Raw genomic sequence first — 7,500 nt, 5'->3', positions numbered from 1 at the left:
TGACGTAAGAAGAGGTCTGTTTTTTATGACTTTCATGTGATGTCACTGTGACGCCATGAACTTTCCCAGCTAACAAAATGTTACAAGAACGTTTTGCTAACATTCCAAAAACGTTATTTTTTAATGTTCAAAACGTTCAGTATTTTAAATGTTTTGAAAACGTTACGGGAACAGTGACACTGTATCATTCTTCAAACATTATGGAACGTTACTTTTGAATCGGAACGTTCTGAAACATGTAGAAACATTTAAAAACCGTTAGATGAACAGAACATCCAACCGAAACATACACTGTCAAAAAAGTGGCACCTCATTTATTTCCTTTAAGCAAAATATAATTTCCTTTTTCTTTTGATTAGGGATTGAACAATGACCTAGAGATTTACAGAGGTGATTCAGCAGTTCACACACACACACACACACACACACACTCACATACACACACACACACTGATGCACAAGAGGTCCCTGAGGGATTGACAGTGTGAAGATGCAGATGATGAAGTTTGTCACTCAAATAACTGCAAACACAAACACACACACACAAATCCAGAGGAATTGACTGTTTGAGACACACACCATCTGTGGCATTAGCATAATTATGCAAATAGCCAGAGAGGGTGTTATGGGTCGACTGAAAAGGAAACAATCCACACACTCACACAAGTGTACACCTCCATATATTTACACAGTATACACTGTCTGTCTCAGTGTGTGTGTGTGTGTGTGTTAGTGGAGGTGATTCTTCAGTTACATGTTACATTGATACACCAGTAGGTGGCAACAAATTACTAAATCTGACAAATCTTTAACTGAATCATTCATTCATTCGGCTACACTGATTCATTTGGGAAAGTGAACGAGTCATTGAATCAATCATTCAACCCATTTGTTCACGAGCACTGATTCGTTCCGTGACTCGTTCTGGTTTCTAATGTCATTATCTGCAAGAACATCATTAAAGACCAGATAACTGCACAAACGTTCTATTGATGTTACTGGAAGAACGTTTGATCATAACGTTGAGAAAACGTTCCCTTTTGTCTGAGAAATAATTGAGAGATATTAAAGACATCGGATCTGTGATCTTTCGGTTCCCACAGGATTTCCCTCTTCTCTCTCCACTGTCATGCTCTTCTTCTCTTTCTCAGTGTTTGTCTCAGTGATGCGGATACCATGGTAACATGACACTATGGTGTGAGCGAGAGACACACACACACACACACACACAAACATGATTCTCAGCACATCTGTCCTTTAGCTCTCATTGCCGTCCTGCTCGAACACACTGATTATAACGCAGAATAAAGCCATCATACAACAACTCTGTGTACGTTATTCACAATTACGCAAATCACACAGATATTGGGTAAAATCATCCATTTTTAACTGAATAATTGATTTATATTCAATATATAATTGAATGAAATATTTATATTTATAATCAACATTTCTCTTAAATGAAAAAAATGCATGTTAGGATTGCCTTCGGATAAATATGATGCTAAATAAAACGTCTTGTTTGTGAATATGATGTCTTAAAGGTGCAGTAAGCGAGTTCTGAGAAGCTGTCGAAACCACAAAACACACTTGTAGCCAATCAGGAGTAAGGGGCGTGTCCACACACAAAGGGGGAGGAGCCTATGCTGCACAGTGTGTTCGTTAATTTGGGGGCGGAGCTATTATGATAGGGTGTGGTCATTTTGGGTAGGGGCATGTCTATGCATGAAAGGGGAGGAGCCTGTTCTGCATAGTGTGTTCATGAATTTGGAGGCGGAGCTATCAAGATAGGAGTGTGATTCTTTTGGGTAGGGGCGTGTCTACGCATGAAGGGGGAGGAGCCTCTGCTTGCATAGTGTGTTTGTGAATTTGTGAATTTGGGGGCGGAGCTATCAAGACAGGAGTGTGATTCTTTTGGGTAGGAGTGTGTCTACGCATGAAGGGGGAGGAGCCTCTGCTTGCATAGTGTGTTTGTGAATTTGTGAATTTGGGGGCGGAGCTATCAAGATAGGAGTGTGATTCTTTTGGGTAGGAGTGTGTCTACGCATGAAGGGGGAGGAGCCTGTGCTGGACAGTGTGTTTGTGAATTTGGGGGCGGAGCTATCAAGATAGGAGTGTGATTCTTTTGGGTGGGGGCATGTCTATGCATGAAGGGGGAGGAGCCTGTGCTGCATAGTGTGTTCGTGAATTTGGAGGCGGAGCTATCAAGATAGGAGTGTGATTCTTTTGGGTAGGGGCGTGTCTACGCATGAAGGGGGAGGAGCCTGTGCTGCATAGTGTGTTTGTGAATTTAGGGGCGGAGCTATCAAGATAGGAGTGTGATTCTTTTGGGTAGGAGTGTGTCTACGCATGAAGGGGGAGGAGCCTGTGCTGGACAGTGTGTTCGTGAATTTGGGGGCGGAGCTATCAAGATAGGAGTGTGATTCTTTTGGGTAGGAGTGTGTCTACGCATGAAGGGGGAGGGGCCTGTGCTGCACATTGTGTTCGTTAATTTGGGGGCGGAGCTACGATGATAGGGGTGTGGTCATTTGGGTGGGGGCATGTCTATGCATGAAGGGGGAGGAGCCTGTTCTGTATAGTGTGTTCATGAATTTGGAGGCGGAGCTATCAAGATAGGAGTGTGATTCTTTTGGGTAGGGGCGTGTCTACGCATGAAGGGGGAGGAGCCTCTGCTGCATAGTGTGTTTGTGAATTTGGGGGCGGAGCTATCAAGATAGGAGTGTGATTCTTTTGGGTAGGGGCGTGTCTACGCATGAAGGGGGAGGAGCCTCTGCTGCATAGTGTGTTTGTGAATTTGGGGGCGGAGCTATCAAGATAGGAGTGTGATTCTTTTGGGTAGGAGTGTGTCTACGCATGAAGGGGGAGGAGCCTGTGCTGGACAGTGTGTTCGTGAATTTGGGGGCGGAGCTATCAAGATAGGAGTGTGATTCTTTTGGGTAGCGTGTTTTCTTTTGGTGACTTCTAATATGGTTTCTCAGAAATGATGGGTCTAGATTTGCCGCAGATCTAGTATCAGACGCTTGGCTGCACAAACAGAAGTGGATGTCCCATTGACGGCTGTTCTCTGGAGGAAATGATTAATTTAGCACCCAAAAACAGCCCCGGAGATCAGATCACACCTGCTGCGCCACTGAGACCACACACAACAGCGTATTCTCTTTGATATGGAGCTCCTGCTTCTGGCCACTCGTCATAATTCACCAATTAAGGGCTTCAGTTCTGCTTTTAGGATCAAACGAATTGAATTACAAATGGATCAAAACAAGAGTTTCTCATGAAACTTTGAGTATATTGTACAGATGAGACGAGTCAACATCAAAGTGCCAAAAAAAAACAAAAATTCACAGATTTCTTTAATATCTTGATTGTTTCTCCTGAGCAAACGAAATAAAGTGTTCAATAGTTACATTATTATTAATAATTAGAGCTGGACAACAATTAATCGCATCCAAAATAAAAGTTTGTGTTTACATAATATATGTGTATTATTATTTTGTTTATATAAATACACACACATGTAGGCTATGTATTTAAGAAATATTTGCATGTACATATATTGACATATAATTTATATTATGTATAAATATAAATATTTTATATATAAATAACACATTTTTCTTAAATATATACATGCATGTGTGTGTATTTATAAATACAAAATAATTACACACACATATATTATGTAAACACAGACTTTTATTTTGGAAAAGTAATAAAAGTTAACAGTTCTTTGTTCTTTAGCCTCAGACTAGCGATTTATCACTCATTTATTGATATTACATTTGTATTTTAATCTATTTTTATTTATTTACACATTAACACAACTGAAATCTTCACTAAAGTCGGCATGAAAGGGAAGCTGCGCTGGTCCGAGTGAAACGCTTCAGGAACAAGAACAAATGTGGGCGGGGCTTGATTATGTCCATGTGGAATTGATTGGATGATTGTGGTTTGCTATTGGCTGATCTAATGTGAGTGACAGGTTATAGCCCCGCCCTCGTCATCAGAGAAGAGGAAGTTATTCTGATTCAATATTACCAGGAACATGAATTTAAACGGATAAACAATTGATCACAAACACTGCAATATTGAAAAAAAACAAAACAATTGTCAGCTTTGATTTCCCAGTGACTTTAAGCTTTGGAAGAGCAATGAAACGTTCCTCTGGGAAGAAGCACCACGTCGAGAGTGAGAATGACCAGAACAGCTTGGACTGCAAACCGCTAACAGCTTGAAGCAAAGCGAGCTGGCAGCGAGCGCAAGCGAGGCGCTTCACACACACCCGTGTGTTTCTGCGGTTCTCGAGCTGATGACGTCTGAGTCTCTGTTTAAAAGCTCGTTTCGGTGCGTCTGTTCCAAACATCTTATAAAACATGACGCAATGAAGGCGTGAAGTAATATAACACGCACTAGAACAAATCAAGACTCTTAATGTAAAGTGTGCGCTCTCATGTTACAAAATGAAAATGGCATATCTGCAGTGTTCACACACTCAAACTCCCTAGAAGAAACGAGCCAGTTGAGCTCCCCGAGGGCTTATTGCAGTAATTATGATTTTCATAAACCCCTTTGTGAGCGTCTTACGCTGAGAAAAGCTCTCTGCATTGTATCTGGACCCCAAAAACGGAGAATAATTCATCCTGGCGCAGCTGTGGTTCTGCTCGGGCCTGAGAGGATTAATCTTCTGCACACGAGACGCTTCAGAGAGAAACGCTGGAGAAAATGACGTTTAACCACACCACAAAAGAGTTATCTAGGTAATTAGTGTTCCATAATTAGATTCACATTTATGTTTTTTGATTTGGCAGATGCTTTTATTCATAATTCACCGGCAGACGTGCTTACAAACACACCGCGAGAGCCACAAAAACAAACTGGACGTGTTTTGATTAATAAGGAAAAGCACCTTTTCTTGGAAAACTTTCACTATTTCACACATTGGAGCTACTGTTACTTCTATTTTCAATTTTATTGAATTTCTTTAAATGAAAAAATAAAACCCTATATATAGGGTTCCTAAATAACCCTATATATTATAAATGATTAGTTGTTATCAAAATGATTCACCCCAATTGCAAATCAGGCTAAATTGATCTTTTTATAACCTGTTCCTTGTTTGTGAAGGGTGATGATATCTTCTCTTAACTTTTTTATAACATGCAGTCAAACGTGACACTCAACAAAACTCTCCAGTTCAGATATTTCATGTGTTCTAGCTCAAGCACACCTGGTGCAGCTCATGAGGCCCTTGATTAGTGAGACGCCTCCTGTCCTGCAGATCTGTGCTGTAGTGAGGGGGGTTTGAGACTGCAGAAGTCATTAAAAGTTGCATTTTCAGTTGAATTTGTGGAAAACACTTTTGTTGTGTTGTTGAGCTTTTTCAATTACTTTTGTTTGATTTGTTCATTGCAAATAAACCTGATTTGAACACAGTTCCACCTTCACAAGGAGCGAATGTCCCTGTTCACTGAGCTCTGGACGGCTCAAGGACACACGCGTGTGCCGCTGACTGTAGGAGGTGTGTGTATGAATGCAGAGTGTGAGATAATAACTGAGGAAGAGGAGCTCAGATCACAGCAGGAGGAAGAAACACAGACTCACCGTGACCCGCTTAACATCACCAGCCTCTCAGTGTCAGTGCAAGCGCTCGCAGTTCATCCCGACACAAGCTCGATTCATTACTGGGAATATCTGAGTGTTATGACACTCGTGCTGTGGATGAGAAGAGGACAGCGGAGAGCACACACTGATCTCAACCAGAACCAGAACCGCATACTGTACATCCACACTACAACTACTGTAAATACCCGTACTGAAGCTAAGAAAAATATGCTTTTAGTGTACGTTTATGTATTAAGTTATGAAAACATCATTTCTGAATGTTCTCGGAATTATCTCAGACATAAAATGTCAAAATTATGACATAAAATGTCAAAATTATGACTGATATATTTATGACATAAGTCGAAATAGGCATTTAAAGTCAAAATGATGACATAAAAAGTCAAAATGATGACTACTAAGTTATAATAATCAAATTGACATTTAAAAGCAAAATTATGACAAAAAAGATCTCACACACTCACACGATCTCACTCTCTCTCTCTCTCTCTCTCTCTCTCTCTCTCTCTCTCTCTCTCTCTCTCACACACACACACACTCACACGATCTCACTCTCTCTCTCTCTCTCTCTCTCTCTCTCTCTCTCTCTCTCTCTCTCTCTCTCTCTCTCTCTCTCTCTCTCTCTCTCTCTCTCTCTCTCTCTCTCTCTCTCTCTCTCACACACACACACACACACACACACACATACTACTAAGTTAATAATAATCAAAGATATTTGATTATATAATAATATATTTATTATTATCCTGAATAATTAAGATAATAATCAAATTGACATTAAAAGTCGAAATTATGAAAGAAAAGTCACAATTATGACACACTAAGTCGAAATTGTGAAATAATGTTGTAGTTTAACTGTGTTGCTTTGCTCTTAGTGAGTGTGTGAGTCTGAAACGCAGTGTGTGTGTGAGACAAGGACGCCGAGCTGCAGATTCACAGGGTCGAGCCGTTAGAAGAGCGTGACTCCATTTCATCGGCAGCGACGGCCCTGTGCTGTCATTCATTAGTGCTAAATGTGTGTGAGCCACAGGAGAGCGGATATATCACACACACACACACACACACACACACTCGCTCAGCCCTTGACTCCAGTACAGAGATGACAAGCAGACCTACAGTCATTCATCATCCTGCGCTCTCGTCCTTTATCTGTATCTCTCTCTCTCTCTCTGTAAAGCTGCTGACTTTGAATATTCAGCTCTATATGTGCTATTTTTCTCCACACACACACACACACACACACACACACACACACACACACACACACACACACACACACACACACACACACACACACACACACACACACACACACACACACACTCACACAAAGCACAAATTAAAACACGCTAAACTGATGCACACTGCATGTAAATCCGCAGAGGAACAGCACACACTACTGTGACCTACTGACCTCTAACCAGAGGGCAAAGGTCAGATGACTTCACTCAATGGAGCAATCATATTGAATATTCATATTAATGGAATATTTTCAAGTATATACACTATACCTACACTTCTTGGAAACAGTACAGTATGTAATGCATACACAACAATACAAAAGTAGTTTGGTGAGCAGCACTGTTTTCCTTCACTAACCACGCAATCAATAAATAAATAATCATAAATACGTTTTCTGAAACATTTTAGTTAGATGTCAATCTAATGTGTTCTTTTAACGTTACTACTTGTTTAGAAAGTAACGTTTTATAATGTAATATTTTTACCTGTTTTTTATTTATTTTCTGTATTATGACAATCATGTCTCTCTCAACACAAATGTGCCGTATTTATTTCTGAAACACTGAGACAGACAGATGTGTGTGACAGACAGAGAGAGAGAGAGAGAGAGAGAGAGAGAGAGAGATGGTCATTTTT

At 40.5% G+C, this 7,500-nt stretch overlaps 1 protein-coding gene across 1 annotated transcript in view; it reads right to left on the bottom strand.

The window, feature by feature from the left end:
- naga (N-acetylgalactosaminidase, alpha) overlaps positions 1 to 7,500 on the bottom strand; it is a 138,265-nt gene that overhangs the window by 79,044 nt on the left and 51,721 nt on the right. The window lies entirely within an intron of this gene.

The sequence above is a fragment of the Rhinichthys klamathensis genome, unplaced genomic scaffold (assembly GCF_029890125.1).
Source record: "Rhinichthys klamathensis goyatoka isolate OS25496 unplaced genomic scaffold, OSU_Roscu_1.1 h1tg000747l_1, whole genome shotgun sequence".
In the NCBI taxonomy this organism is placed as follows: Eukaryota; Metazoa; Chordata; class Actinopteri; order Cypriniformes; family Leuciscidae; genus Rhinichthys; species Rhinichthys klamathensis.
The sequence above is the reverse complement of the archived record's forward strand: the minus strand, read 5'-3'. Positions and strand labels throughout refer to the sequence as shown.